Below are 15000 nucleotides of genomic sequence, written 5' to 3'. Positions count from 1 at the left end.
TGTGCGTGTGCTTATGTGTGCTTATGTGTGTGTGTGTGTGTGTGTGTGTGTGTGTGTGTGTGTGTGTGTGTGTGTGTGTGTATGTAATGTATGTGTGCCACTGTCTGTTTTCCTCTTGTCTTTGTCTCGTGTGTTCTGTCTGTCTGTCTGTCCGTCCATTGGTGTGTGTATTTCTCTCTCTCTCTCTCTCTCTCTCTCTCTCTCTCTCTCTCTCTCTCTCTCCTCTCTCTCTCTCTCTCTCTCTCTCTCTCTCTCTCTCTCTCTCTCTCTCTCTCATTTCCTCCACTGCCGCCTCTGCCTCCGCTGCTAAAAATATCTTCAATGACTGCTTCTCGGAATAATCTGAATGACTCCAATGCGAACCAGATTCCTATTTTCTCACTTTCATAGAGCACTTATTTATCTTTCAGTCTTCTATTTTATGGGAGTGAATTTTGCACCTGCTTATTAGTCTTTTTGTCACGGTGTCATTAATGGTTTATTATTTTTTTTTTCAATCTTTTGTTATAGTTTGTTTTTACTTTTGTATGTTCTAACTCGTGTAGTATATTTATTTTTGTCGTGTTGTTATGTATAGTCAGTTGATCTAATCTATTTTTTTCTCACTTTTTTTTTTCGTTTGTTACTTGCATATAAGCGTTATTGTGGGGTTTATTATTTATCTATTATCATGTTTCCTCCTTTCTTTAATCTCACTTAATCTCGAGTGTTAGATTTATCCAAGCGTGTCGCATCTGTAATCACATTCCTTTAATCCATATTCTTTCTTAACCATTTACCGTCCAGATTATTAGTGTAGATCAGACAAACACTCGCACAACACTTGCTTTTCGTCCTTTGTAGTCTGCATTATAATTTCCACACGAACATCATAATGAACTCCAGCCTTGACATTACTCCTCCTTGCTGTTCATAATCTCTCGACTCCTCCCCTTATCTTCCTCTAATTTTTTTTTTTCCTCCTTCAGAGCGTCGGATGATTTGAGTGGCATCCCAGCCTCGTACATCATCTGCATTTCCTCCTTTTGTAATATGCGACGTCATTTCTGAGCTAGAATGATAATGCAGAACAGTATTAATGGCCTGTAAATAATCAGCAGGTTCTCTTTCTCTCTGTCTCTGTGTCTCTCGGGGTGGCCTGTTGCAGGTTGCCACATCAAGCCGCTCAGAACATGCCACAAGCAGCTTTAATAACACAGCAAGCACCGCCGGCGACTCTCTCTCTCTCTCTCTCTCTCTCTCTCTCTCTCTCTCTCTCTCTCTCTCTCTCTCTCTCTCTCTCTCTCTCTCTCTCTCTCACGCACACAGCCTCCTCACGTCGGATACCTTAAGCTCCTTCCGAGAAATTCCGAAGTAATTGGTCTGGAAGGAAAAATGGATAGAAATACCTTAGTTTAGCTGCTGCCGAGGCGAGTGTAGAGGAGGAATGAGAGCACACGGAAGGGAAAATTGGAGGTAATAGGTACAGGGCAGATATTTCATAGGTATGCAGATGAGCTTAAGGATGGAGAGGGTAGTGAAGAGATAGTAAAGTACCCTAGGAAGGAAGAAGGGAGGAAGATAAAGGTCTATATAGAAAAGTTATTCAAGGTTTGATGAACAGGTAATTGAAGGGGTCGAAAATGAACAATGACTGTGTTAATTTCTTACTGTTGTGAGAAATAGAAAAGGAGGGGAAAAAACTGAGGAAGGAGGAGTACATGGAAAGGAAATAAAGACAATTATGGTGAAGGAAAGACTGGTATGAGGTAAAGAATGAACGTGTAAAATAAGTTACGTTGAATGATAACTTGAGGAGAAAAATTTTTACTATTAGGAATATCTAGAGAGAAAAAAAGAATATGAAGGTTGGTGGAAGGTTATAAATAAACGACACGTGCACATATCTGGCTTTAGTTTAATGGTAATAATAGTAAGGTAAAAAGAGGAACGTGTTTATCAATATGAAAGTAGGTTAAGAGGTATTGGTAGGTAGTACATAGGAGAGTATAAAGAAACTCGGGGGAGGGGGGGCAGTGGGGGGAATAAGGGAGCTTTAAAGAGCAAGTACTGAAATGATAAACAGGAGAGTACGAAAAATAAAATAAAAAAGCAGAATAAAGAAAACATTGCCGTTTCTAAAAGAAGCATTAAGAGAAAGGGCGGAAAGAATGAGTCGGATGAATACAAGTAAATAAAAGAATAGTTATTTTGAATGTAGAAGCAGAGGGGAAAAAACGTACAAAAACAGTTATGAGAAGAAGAGCAAATACAGATTACAGAGACTGTTAAAAAAAGTAAGAGCGAGAATTGGTTCATACTGGAATGCACGCAAACAAACATAACTGAGCGGATCAAATAAACATAGACTGGATACTGAGGAACTGACTGCTACATAGGTCACGAAGGAGGAGCAGACGTACTGAAAAACGTACACAGTAACACTCAGTAAAGATCAAGACGAGTGATGTAAAAACTTACGGAATGTTGTTATTATTATTGATTATCCTGAGCTTAACCTGAATGGAAGTGGCAGTTAATGATGATTACAAGGAGGAAGCAGCTGTGCCATGTGTGTGTGTGGAGAGAGAGAGAGAGAGAGAGAGAGAGAGAGAGAGAGAGAGAGAGAGGAGAGAGAGAGAGAGAGAGAGAGAGAGAGAGACTGACTCACTATCCATACACTCATCCATTCATCCTTACAGACAAACAGACAAAGAGTAAGCATATCAAGAAGCATCATTCCTGCCACAAAGACACAAACACCCTCGCTAATTAAGAGTAATGCGAGGAGTCATGTTTTTGTATTGGAACCCCTTGAGGCGATGACGAGGAAGATATTAATTAGGAGACCATATAAACTAAAGAAATGCACTCAAAAAAAAAAAAAAAGATAAAGAGTTTGATAAAAGATTAAAAAGATAAAAGGGAATTGACAAGTGCATGCATACATACAAAAAGGTTGAAAAAAAATGTATAATCACTGAACTTTTTTCCCTTTTCATATGGGTAAATGAATGTTAATGAACGCATGTCAATAGCACTTTTTATTCGCAATGATTCGAGTTATTACGGTACATATTTGTTGATTACCCGTATATGTACATTTTTATGCATACGGGGGAAAGACGTATCTATTTTATTATTATTGTTACTATTATTATTTTTTTTTTACATCACTTGTCTTGATCTTAACCTGTGTAATATTGTATATGTATGTAGCTACAGTACATATATGAATGTACTCGTATATGTATCTGTTTCTCTGCCTGCCTGCCTCCCTGCTTGCCTGCCTGCCTGTCTGTCTGTCTGTCTGTCTCCCTGCCTGCCTGCCTGCCTGCCTGCCTGCCTGCCTGCCTGCTCTGCCTGCCTGCCTGCTTGTCTGTCTGTCTGTCTGTCTGTCTGTCTGTCTGTCTGTCTGTCTGTCTGTCTGTCTGTGTCTGCCTGCCTGCCTGTCTTTCGGGCTAATGGCCCCCTCTCCCCCTCCCGCTCTCTCTCTCTCTCTCTCTCTCTCTCTCTCTCTCTCTCTCTCTCTCTCTCTCTCTCTCTCTCTCTCTCTCTCTCTCTCTCTGACTCTCTCTGACTCTGTCTCTCTCTGTCTCTCTCTCTCTCTCTCTCTCTCTCTCTCTCTCTCTCTCTCTCTCTCTCTCTCTCTCTCTCTCTCTCTCTGACTCTCTCTGACTCTCTCTGTCTCTGACTCTGTCTCTCTCTCTCTCTCTCTCTCTCTCTCTCTCTCTCTCTCTCTCTCTCTCTCTCTCTCTCTCTCTCTCTCAAACACACACACACACACACACACACACACACACACACACACACACACACACAACACACACACACACACACACACGTCAGGCACCATCATGGTTCCATAATTTTATTCCTTTTGTTCCTAGGCTCTTAAGAACCGTCCGTAAATCATCTTTTTTCGTACAGGAGCGGGGAGGAAGAGAGAGAGAGAGAGAGAGAGAGAGAGAGAGAGAGAGAGAGAGAGAGAGAGAGGAGAGAGAGAGAGAGAGAGAGAGAGAGAGAGTTATGAGGGTAAGGAGGGAAGGCATACGGTACAAGAAAGACAGCTGGTAGGAACGAGGGTGGCGTGAATAGGGAACCAGCAAGGGAGGGAAAGGTACGTGCATACACACATACGAACAGACAGACACACAGGCAGACAGACAGACGGAGAGAGGGAAAGAAAACAACTAAGGCACGGAAAGGAGGAGGAGTAGGAGGAGGAGGAGCAGCAGGAGGAGGAGAGTGCGCGATGGGAGGCAGGACAGAGAAGGGCGACATAAGGGGAGTCAACAACAGGATTCAAGGTATTAAAAAAAAAGAGAGGAAGAAAAAAAATCACTCGCCGGGGCAACGCAACAAAGGGGAAGACGCCGCTGTCAGACTGAGAGGGGAAAGTGTGTGAGAGAGAGAGAGAGAGAGAGAGAGAGAGAGAGAGAGAGAGAGAGAGAGAGAGAGAGAGAGAGAGAGAGAGAGAGAGAGAGAGAGAGAGAGAGAGAGAGAGAGAGAGAGTAGCGGAGGTGGAGAGGAAAAGGAGAGGAACAGGAAAAGGAGTTACTAGGGGAGACACAGAATGCAGGAGAAGGACGAGAAAGAGTGAGAGAGAAAGAGGGAGAGAAAGAAAAAAATGCTAGGCAAATAGGGGAGAAGAGGGGAGGCGGCTTGTAACGGGTTGGTGTGAGATAATAGAGGGGTCTACAGGGAGGAAATGGGGGAGAAATGAAGGAAATGGGTGTTGATGGCGTGTTGGGGCGGAGGGGCATTGGCTGGGTTCTTGGTGTGCTTTGCTTGTTCTTCTCTCCAGTTGAAAAAAAATGTAAAGGATTTGAGATTTACGTGGATAAAGTAATGCAAAAAAAAAAAAAAAAATATGAGCGGTAGACGAGATGGTAAAGAAATCATACATTTTTTTTTCTTGGATTAAAAATGTAGAGGGCTAGAGAGTAAGAAATATAAATGAATACGTAAATGAATATAGCATGAGGAAAGAAGCAGGACTGATTTTTGAAACCTAGGGAAAAAAATCATAATTCGTCTTTCTTAGATAAAAAAAAAGAAAAAAAGACACGTATAAATAGATAAATGTACGGGATCATTGAGTGTGTGAAGCAAATAAAAATATACAGAAGGTAAAGTAACACAAGGAAATGAGTTGAAGGATTGGCCAAGAAGATACAATAGAAATAGCTACTCATGTTTTCACAGGTAAGAAAAAAAGTAAATAAAAAAAAATGCATGGATCAGTGAATGCGAAAAATAAATTAATTAATAAAAACAAAGAGATGACGTAACACAGTAAAAGGAGCAGGATGGGACTGGAAGATACAAAGGAAACAGTCATTCATCTTCTCATGCGATACTGTCTTTGTTCATACAACCCTCAGTATCCAGCGTGACGTATACACGAACACACACGTACACTCATATAAATATTTTCCTTGTATTTGCAGAGTGGCAGTTGAACGAGCACAGCATTGATTATCGAGCGAGATGGCCGATCGGGAGACAGAGGCGAGGCGGAGGGTATGTATTACTGCTATTCATCTTCTAAAGTGCAATAATGCCTCTGAGAGTGGACATCAGGAAGTGGACGCGTCAATAAATGGGACTTGCACACCAGTAGTTCCCTCGCCTCGCACACAAGGGCTGGCGCTCCATTAGCCGCGGTGGTGGAGGGCGCCGCTGAGCCAAGCCAGTTGTTGCGGTATTAGTAGTTAATCCTCGTGTCGCGTCATTATGTGTGTGTGAGTGCGGTGTGTGCCAGGACGATGATTAAGTGCTGTCAAGTGAACGTGTGTGCTTTTACAAGAAATCGTTATGATGTTCTTCGCTGTCTCGTCATTCGTATTTTTTTTTTTTTCTCTTCCTTTGTTTAAATTTAGAATCACTGTGAGTATTGATCAGCCCGAAGATAGGAAAACTTTGCTGGGAGACATCTTCCCAAACTTTACTTGCGATAAACACGTCGCCGAGCCCAAGCTGCCGCCGCCGTCACGAGGAACAGCGACGTGTGTGACGAGATTTTTTTTTGTTTCCCTCCGAAGCAAGGCATCGTTATGAAATGAAGAAAAGTGGCTGAAGAAAAAAATGGCACAGGGATAAAAGACACAGGAGAATAATAGGAACAGGTAACGTATTCCTTATGTGTACGAATGTATGGTACATTTTTTTTTAAATCTACCTTAATGTTTAATAACTAACCTAGCTAACCTAGTCTAGAATATGACATATTTTCCATGTTTTTTTTTTTTTCATGTTTATTTATTGTCATTTATTTTTCAGAGTACCGTCATGTCTCAGCAGGATCCGGGAACTAACTCATTTGTCTCAGCAGCAGCACTCACTGGGTCGCCGCATTGCATGACGTCACACCTGAAATATGCACAAGTCCTGGCTTTTCATTCCTCCATGTCTGAAATATGCAGAAGGTCATGTAGTACTTGGCAAGCCAGATACCACCGTGTACCACTCGTCCCTCGCCTGAATAATTCCATCCTGTAACTTGAATAAGAAGGGCGGAACATTCTTTTTGGCGCGCTGAATGACGTTTCATATTTGATGTTCACATTAGTGCCATTACCGATGTCCTTTCCTTCATGGAGACAGTGAAAGGCTTAAACAGACAAGGCAGGAGACACGTGTCCTTGTATAAATCGTGTTACAGTGCTGACTTCCCTTTCCCCCTCTTTAAATCCTTCATTGCTTCGTTTCTTCCCTTCTTGTAAGCTACGTCACAATGTCGCGTTCCCTCCTTCACTTCTCCTTTCCTTAAATCCTTCATTCCTTTACTTCGTCCCTCCTTATCCTTTCCTCATTCCTTTTATAAGATGTCACTATGTTCTCTTCCCCCCCTCCCTCCTCCTTAAGTCCTTCATTCACTCGTTCACTCCAAAACTCCTTTGCTCTCTTGTATGAGTCACACTGTCTCCTTCTCTCCCTCCTTCCTTAATCACTCATTCCTTCACTACTTTACTCATTACTTGTATGTGTCACGATGTATCTTCCCTTCCTCCTTCCTTAAATCCTTAAATCATTCATTCCTATGTTCTTAGCTCCTGTATTCCTTCCCTGAACGCGTCACAATGTCCCTTTCTCTCCCTCCATCCCTCCCTTAATCATTTTCTCCTTTACCTCTCCTCCTTATGCCCCAATCACCTTAAGTGCCGAAAATTACACCTTGTTTTATATCCGTGGAAAATCCGACGCTCAACTTGGGCTGGTTATCTCGTTACAGCTTCAGGTCCCGCCGCCGCTTTATTTTGAGTGCGCCACGCAAGAGCCGGGACCGTGTACTCACTGGCTCTTCAGCGCGGCACGGGCGAGAAATAAAACAAATAAAAAGTTGGAAAATGAAAGCGAGGAGTAAAATTGAAAACTCCCAAAGCAGCAGGAGCAAGTTGAGTTACTCACTCATTTACTTGTCGAGTTGGATCCAGTTGGTGCTGCTGCTACTACAGGGTGAACCAAAAAAAACTCAGGAGTGAACGAAGAGGGGAGAGAGAGAGAGAGAGAGAGAGAGAGAGAGAGAGAGAGAGAGAGAGAGAGAGAGAGAGAGAGAGAGAGAGAGAGAGAGAGAGAGAGAGGGAAAAAAAAAGAAACACCCTGTAATTTGCCCAAGCTGAACGCTCTCGGGAAAGTGGAGGGAAAGTTTACTGGAGGGGAAAAAAAATAGTTAAGCAGAGTTCGCCTTGTGTGTGTGTGTGTGTGTGTGTGTGTGTGTGTGTGTGTGTGTGTGTGTGTGTGTGTGTGTGTGTGTGTGTGTGTGTATGTGTGTGTGTGTGTGTTAGTCCTGAATTGCGAGCACGTATTTACAGAGGCGAGAGCAGGTACTGTAACACTATTAGATTATCCTGCAGTGTGTGTGTGTGTGTGTGTGTGTGTGTGTGTGTGTGTGTGTGTGTATGCGCGCGAGGTGTGATATTCCTCGTCGGGTCGATGGGAACAGTCCGGTCCTCGGTCTATCCTTGCGTAGTTCAATCACCCTACGAGAAAATTGGGTTATTGGTTATACGTTATGAATGCCCTTCTTGGTACTGACGGCGTGAGAGAGAGAGAGAGAGAGAGAGAGAGAGAGAGAGAGAGAGAGAGAGAGAGAGAGAGAGAGAGAGAGAGAGAGGAGGGACGGAATGAAATGCTCAACGAAAAAGATAAAAAGAAATTGATAAAAAGAAATTGATGTTGAAAATAATCACGTACACACACACACACACACACACACACACACACACACACACACACACACACACACACACACACACACACACACACACACACACACACACACACACACACACACACAAATAGAAAACGGACGGTGAATCCTCAAAAATTCAGTCCCCCAAACAATTTTCAATCATTCTTGTAGTCAGATGGAAATTACAAACCGGAGAGAGAGAGAGAGAGAGAGAGAGAGAGAGAGAGAGAGAGAGAGAGAGAGAGAGAGAGAGAGAGAGAGAGTTAAAATTAAAGAATAGGAAAAGGGGCGTTGGAGAGAAGGAACTAGACAACCTTCTGTCTTAAAAATCTATATCTACATATTTTTTTTGTGTGTTTATGTGTCAGTAAAGAACATGAGCTACATGGGAATCTTCTCTTCTGTCCGCCTGCTTAATTGTTCATCCTTATAATAATAATAATAATAATAATAATAATAATAATAATTATGAAAAAAAAAATAGAAAAGGGATTCAGTCGATTTGTTCAATAGTTCAAGTCACAGGAAGTTGGAAAGGGAGAATTATGCAGAGTTCAAGCGTTTAAATATATTCCCTTCAACGAATCAACTAAATATCTTCCCATTCCTTTTCTGCTTCACACAACTTTGTTAATTCCCTTCCCCATTGTATCCTGCCATATTAAAGCAAAAGTTAACCAAGACCACTCGCCTCTCATACCTTGACTAATAAGCTCTGGAACAGCTTGCCTTCCTCTCATTAATCTCCCCAGGACATGCTGTGTGTATAAACTTCTCTTCGTGGAGAGCATTGGCCTTCATATGTTGTGGAATTGTATATTACCTTTTAGTATTTAATGGTAATGGATTTTTCTCTTTCTAGTTTGAGAGCAATTTCATTTGAGTTTTTATTATCTGTTTTAAGAAGCCTTAAGAAGCGGCGCTATGACCTTCGCCTTTACTGTCTCATATACCTTTCTTCGGATTCGTTCATCACAAGCAACCTTGTTATGTCTCTTACATCAGACTCGTTTATCACAAAGAAAGTAGTTCTTGCTTGTTCCTGCTTCAGTTTGGCTTATAACAGCCTTGTGAGGGCAAACATATTTGTATTATTGTTTTCTTTCTTTGTGTTGCAGTCTCATTCCATTCATCATTCATTCAATTAGTGGATCAATTTTCTGCCTTACCACCTTCCCACAACTTCGACTGTTACACAATGGAAGCATCAGATCACTTAGGGAATTTCATAAATTAACTTACCCTCTAGGAGCCCTTTTACTTCCTCTCTTTAAAGAAATTGTGTTTAACGAATCTTTTTCTTCTCGTATTTTCCGCACAGCCTGTAGTTAGTGTCCGTCTGTAAAGAATCTAGTATCGACATGCCATGCTACATTCCTGTCACTTTCTGTCGCCCGCCAGACCTCTAACCACGCCCTAACAACATCAACAAAACACACACCCACACACCACCTCGCCGCGCCTCGAGTCTCTTAGGTAGAAAGAGGAAATTTACACCCGCACTTTGTTTCCCGCCAGAAATTCCAGGATGTTTCAGCAAAGCGAGGAACTGTGAGGAAAAAAACACCTTTACCGACTCCCGGAATATGTGTGGGAGTGGCTTATGCTTCATGACTAATTGATCGTTTGGGCTGCTTTCGGTTCCTTTGTTGCCACTGTTTTATCCTTTACGGGAAAAAAAAAAGAGGTACTGCTGTAAAAAGTTTAACCCTTGAAGTTTTTATTTTTTCTATTGATTCTTGGTTAATTTATTGTGTGTGTGTACGTTTTTCTCTCAATTCTCTTATCACAATGAAATAAAAGGGTGTGCTCAAAAGAAATAATCCTTGAACTTTGTTGTAGTTATCTCTTGTTTGTTTGTTGTTGTTGTTTTTGTTGTCGTGGTTGTTGTTGTTGTTGTTGTTGTTGTTTTACTGGGCATAAAACTGGTCCTTAAACGATAGAGGCGGCAGACACGCACACACCGACACAATAACACACACACACACACACACACACACACACACACACACACACACACACACACACACACACACACACACACACACACACACACACACACACACACACACACACACACACACACACACACAAACAGACAGTCAGATCTCGAAATTGTAAGGAGAGGCAATAAAGCTAATGGAGCAAAATTACAGAGACAACGTGAACGCGATCACCAACTGGCACCGTCTAATCAGTTGAGGTGATCAGCGAAGGACGGTTGTTTCGTCAATAATTACCGGGTTATTTATTTGGCAGAGCGAGAGCCTTCCTTCCCTGGCCAAACCCTCCTCCCCTCCTCCCGGCTCATCGACCAGGCTGGCACGGCTTGTACTGGCCCCGACCGCTGCCTGTGTATATACGAGCACCAGCCACCGGAAATCTATACTCCACGAATGTCAATGAGGCTTAGACAGCATCGTTCTCTTGATATTTTTCGACGTCTACGCAAACCGGAACGATTTTACCGACAGCTCCGTAAAATTGATGCGCCTCGAGTCACGGAAATGCGAGTTACGAGTTGAAATTCTATTAGTGGATCGTGGTTTGTAATATATATTAGCGTAACTGCGTTGTAATGCGTTAGTTTGAGAGGGCTGCCGCCGCCGCACTCCGATTTTCTTTTTAAGTTCCATGTATTTTTCGTACGTTAATGTGTTCTTTATTTATTACGATGTACTGAAGTGAATTATTAAAGGTTGAAGGTTATTAAGAGAGAGAGAGAGAGAGAGAGAGAGAGAGAGAGAGAGAGAGAGAGAGAGAGAGAGAGAGAGAGAGAGAGAGAGAGAGAGAGAGAGAGAAGAGAAGAGAAGCGGGGAGAGTGAGCCACACACAGATAGACAGACAGAAGGAGACAAAGAGATGTTCGTGGAAGGGAAGGAAGGGAAGGCGAGGGAGAACATCAGGTTGGCGCAGTGAGTGGTTCGAGCTGCCATACATTTAGCATCGCAAACGTCGGCTTTAAAATCCTCGCCTCGCCGCCCTGGTTTAATAAGGGTGAGGGAGGAGGTTGAGTTTTAATGAGGGAAGGGAAGGCGCTGTTTGGACGAGGGGATTGGAAGGGCGAGGGTTAGGTCTAGTCTCCGCTCAAGAGAAGAAGAAGAAAAAAAAGAAAAAAGAACTTGGTGCGCGCGAGGGGAAAAGTTGAGCTTTGGACATAGAAAATGGAGAATGTGATGGCTTATGGTTTGAATGGGGAGGAAAAAGAAGCGGGAGAAGAAAGTGGAAATATGCGATTACGAGAAAGGGGACTGACGAAAATGGAAATTCAAGGGGTAGACGGACCGCGGGAGACGACAAAGTTTCCTCATCAGGATAAAATAATCGCTTTGAAGGGGTGAAGACTTGCTTATGGCCAAGATTTTCACATTCCGTCTTATCGCATTCCTCTGGGAAGACACAAGGACACTTTATATGCTAATGATGCTTGTCCTTTGTACTCTGAGACCTTTAGAAATACGAGGGAAAAAAGTCTTCTCGCTCATATGTATCGGAGAAGTTCCTCTACAACGATGTGTGAGAAATCAATAGTTAACTGGCGGGCAAAGTTACATCATGCTTTGTGCAGTGACGGGACGCGGAGCACACGAGAAGGCGGCAGGGGAGATCATAAGAACCATTTCCAGGATGCTAATAGTTAAGATAGCCAATTAGGAAGTCTCGCTCGTAAAACCTGACATTCAAAGGCCTCGAGTGATCCATCCAGCCAATCACACACGCTGCTGATCAAACTCACCTGTCAACAAACGCACCGCTCGGCCCCGCCACTCAGGTAATGATCGCGCCAGGCCTCCCGGCGACACTCAGTAAAGCCAATTAGTCAGTCATTGAACAAGGCGATCAACCGCCGCTCACGTAAGCCTCGGATCAACTGATTACTCAACGCGCGGGCCATAATTTTCTAATCAGATCAGGGTGTTGGAAGGCATTTGTTGTCGAAAACACTATTGGAAATGCCGCCAGTTTACAAGCTCTCGTCAAGGGTTAAAGAGAATTTAATAGTAACGTATGATCCGATGGACGCGTGTACCGTCACGGCCATTCCACAGATTGGTTCTTTATATGTAAATCCACGTAAAGCTAGATCCTATTGAGGGAGAAATTCATGTCACTGCCAATCACAAAACACTTATGCACTTCACCTCGATATCCACTTACATTGGCAATTGACATCCTTGTCTCTCGACATAATCCAAGGGTGCCTCAAGACACCCTCGCCAAAGACACGGTTGCCCCATTCCTCCTCGACCCATCACAGCAGGAAGACCGCGGTGTGCTGGGCAGAGCCGCCGAAGGAGGAGACCTTTCCGTTGATGCATTATATCGCCGCCTCCCTCCGCGTGACATTTTAAATCGTTCTTTATTCTCAAGGGTGATGTATAATTGCTATCGAGTTAAGACCTTTGAGTGATGGACGCGTCTAGGCAGAACGTGGATGAGAGATGAGTCTCGGCGTAGCCTTGAACGTAATTGAAAACCTATAGGGCGACGCTCCTTTGTGTGAGGAGGGATGGACTGGCGGGGCGGGGCTGGACCTCTGAGTGCCGCTTCAATTCGTACACGCGACTAACTTTGAAGTTACTTTTTTCATCTATATATATATATATATATATATATATATATATATATATATATATATATATATATATATATATATATATATATATATATATATATATATATATATATATATATCAATGTGTCGTGAAACCACGTGACAAAACGTTACTATTTAACACTGGTAATTCCACCAGTAAACTGTTGTAATATCGTGGTTATTTTGCAGCCGCGAATAACAATTTTTTTCGATATATATATATATATATATATATATATATATATATATATATATATATATATATATATATATATATATATATATATATATATATATATATATATATATATATATATATATATATATATATATATATATATATATATATATATATATATATATATATATATATATATATATATATATATATATATATATATGTAATATCGTGGTTATTTTGCAGCCGCGAATAACAATTTTTTTCGATATATATATATATATATATATATATATATATATATATATATATATATATATATATATATATATATATATATATATATATATATATATATATATATATATATATATATATATATATATATATATATATATATATATATATATATATCGAAAAAAATGTTATTCGTGGCTGCAAAATAACCACGATATTACAACAGTTTACTGGTGGCATTACCAGTGTTAAATAGTAACGTTTTGTCACGTGTTTTCACGACACATTGATTTAAGATACCGAAAGGAACGCAAGTTGCAAGAAGTAAACATGATTTATAATGGGAGTTGGCATACTATAAATTTTAGTATTTATAATATTTCGCTTAAGAATTATTTATATACCTCTGGGATCGATAATTTGACGTTTAATTTGTCACGTGAGTAACTTACCACTGGGGGCACCAGGACCGCCGCAAAGTCTGTGGTTGTGGTGATCATTGTTGTACATCCTTTGCAAAATATCTTCCCGTGCCGGGAATCGAACCCGGGCCTCGCGGGTGAGAGCCGCGTATCCTAGCCACTAGACCACACGGGATTATATTTGTCTAGAACCACACGTCACATTAACATGGAAGCGTGAAGATAGGAATTTTCATTGTCTTCCTTATTATGCAGATTCCGCGCACCACCAGATCTTTCACGACCAACATAAAATTTCCACATCCCATATTCATTCCTTCCACATCGATACCATGCCCTTCACCTCCCAATACATTCTTCTCACAACCGAGCGGGCCCTCTTCACCTCAGCACACCCTTTCCATACCCACATACAGTCCTGCTTCATTTGTCACGTCTTCCCACAAATCGCCACGCCGTTCTGCTCTTTAGGCACCTCATCGCTTTATGTGCAAATTCTCCAAGTCACTTAAGCGGGAAGGAGACAACAAAAAAGCTAAAAAGTTGCACTGTAAACAAAAGTGAGTGAGCCAGCTTATTTCACCGAGCATTGACAACTTTATCAGCGGCGAGGGCGTGACAAGGAATTCAACTCGACAACAATCACCTCTTTGTGTCTTTGTGACTTTCTGTTCCCGGCTTTATTATGAGCTCATTTATGTAGCATCTCAGAATTTCTCAATTGATTTACGTATTCATTTACTAGTCTCGTTTGCTTTTCTTACATTAACACGTGATTTTTGCACTCTTATAAATCTTCGAATTACTTGAGTTTTCGTATGTGAACCCATTATGGTGTCTTTTTATGCCCAAATATCTTAAAAGTCAAAGAAGTCATAGGAATACGATTTTGTTGTATTTTAATGCCAACGACTTAAAAGTTGGGTTTGCAAGGTGTTTTGGTCAGCTTTTTGCTAGTATGTAAAAAGCTTAGACTGCTTATACTCAAATTTTTATATACTCATTGCTACAGTAGGCGATCACTTTCACATGTACGATTCAGTTTTTGAAATATTGATGTGTGGATGATTAACTTTGCCAGCATGAAGACAGACATAAAGCAGTAAAGTAAAACTGCGGTCCCCCATTACGAAGAACGTGTTTTACTTTTAGATATATTCATTAATAATATTGTATTAAACATAATCACATTCCAACAGTTAGGGTAAAAAATAACAAATATTTTAGAGAGAGAGAGAGAGAGAGAGAGAGAGAGAGAGAGAGAGAGAGAGAGAGAGAGAGAGAGAGAGAGAGAGAGAGAGACATAACCTTCTTCTTTTCCTTTTACTTTAATGATGGAAAAAATTGCAAGGTGTTTTGGTCAGCTTTTTGCTAGTAAAAAACAATTTCC

At 41.3% G+C, this 15000-nt stretch overlaps 1 long non-coding RNA gene and 1 other non-coding gene across 2 annotated transcripts in view; one reads left to right on the top strand and one right to left on the bottom strand.

The window, feature by feature from the left end:
- LOC135097479 (uncharacterized) overlaps positions 1-15000 on the top strand; it is a 143602-nt gene that overhangs the window by 84719 nt on the left and 43883 nt on the right. Inside the window, exon 3 of the long non-coding RNA XR_010265737.1 lies at positions 5433-5505. This is a non-coding gene — a long non-coding RNA (uncharacterized LOC135097479). The remainder of the gene's footprint in view (positions 1-5432; positions 5506-15000) is intronic.
- Trnae-cuc (transfer RNA glutamic acid (anticodon CUC)) lies at positions 13714-13785 on the bottom strand. Its single transcript has one exon. It is a non-coding gene; the product is annotated as a tRNA-Glu (tRNA).

The sequence above is a fragment of the Scylla paramamosain genome, chromosome 4 (assembly GCF_035594125.1).
Source record: "Scylla paramamosain isolate STU-SP2022 chromosome 4, ASM3559412v1, whole genome shotgun sequence".
NCBI classification, from domain to species: domain Eukaryota; kingdom Metazoa; phylum Arthropoda; class Malacostraca; order Decapoda; family Portunidae; genus Scylla; species Scylla paramamosain.
Note: the sequence above shows the minus strand (reverse complement) of the source record. Positions and strands in the feature narration are given on the sequence as shown.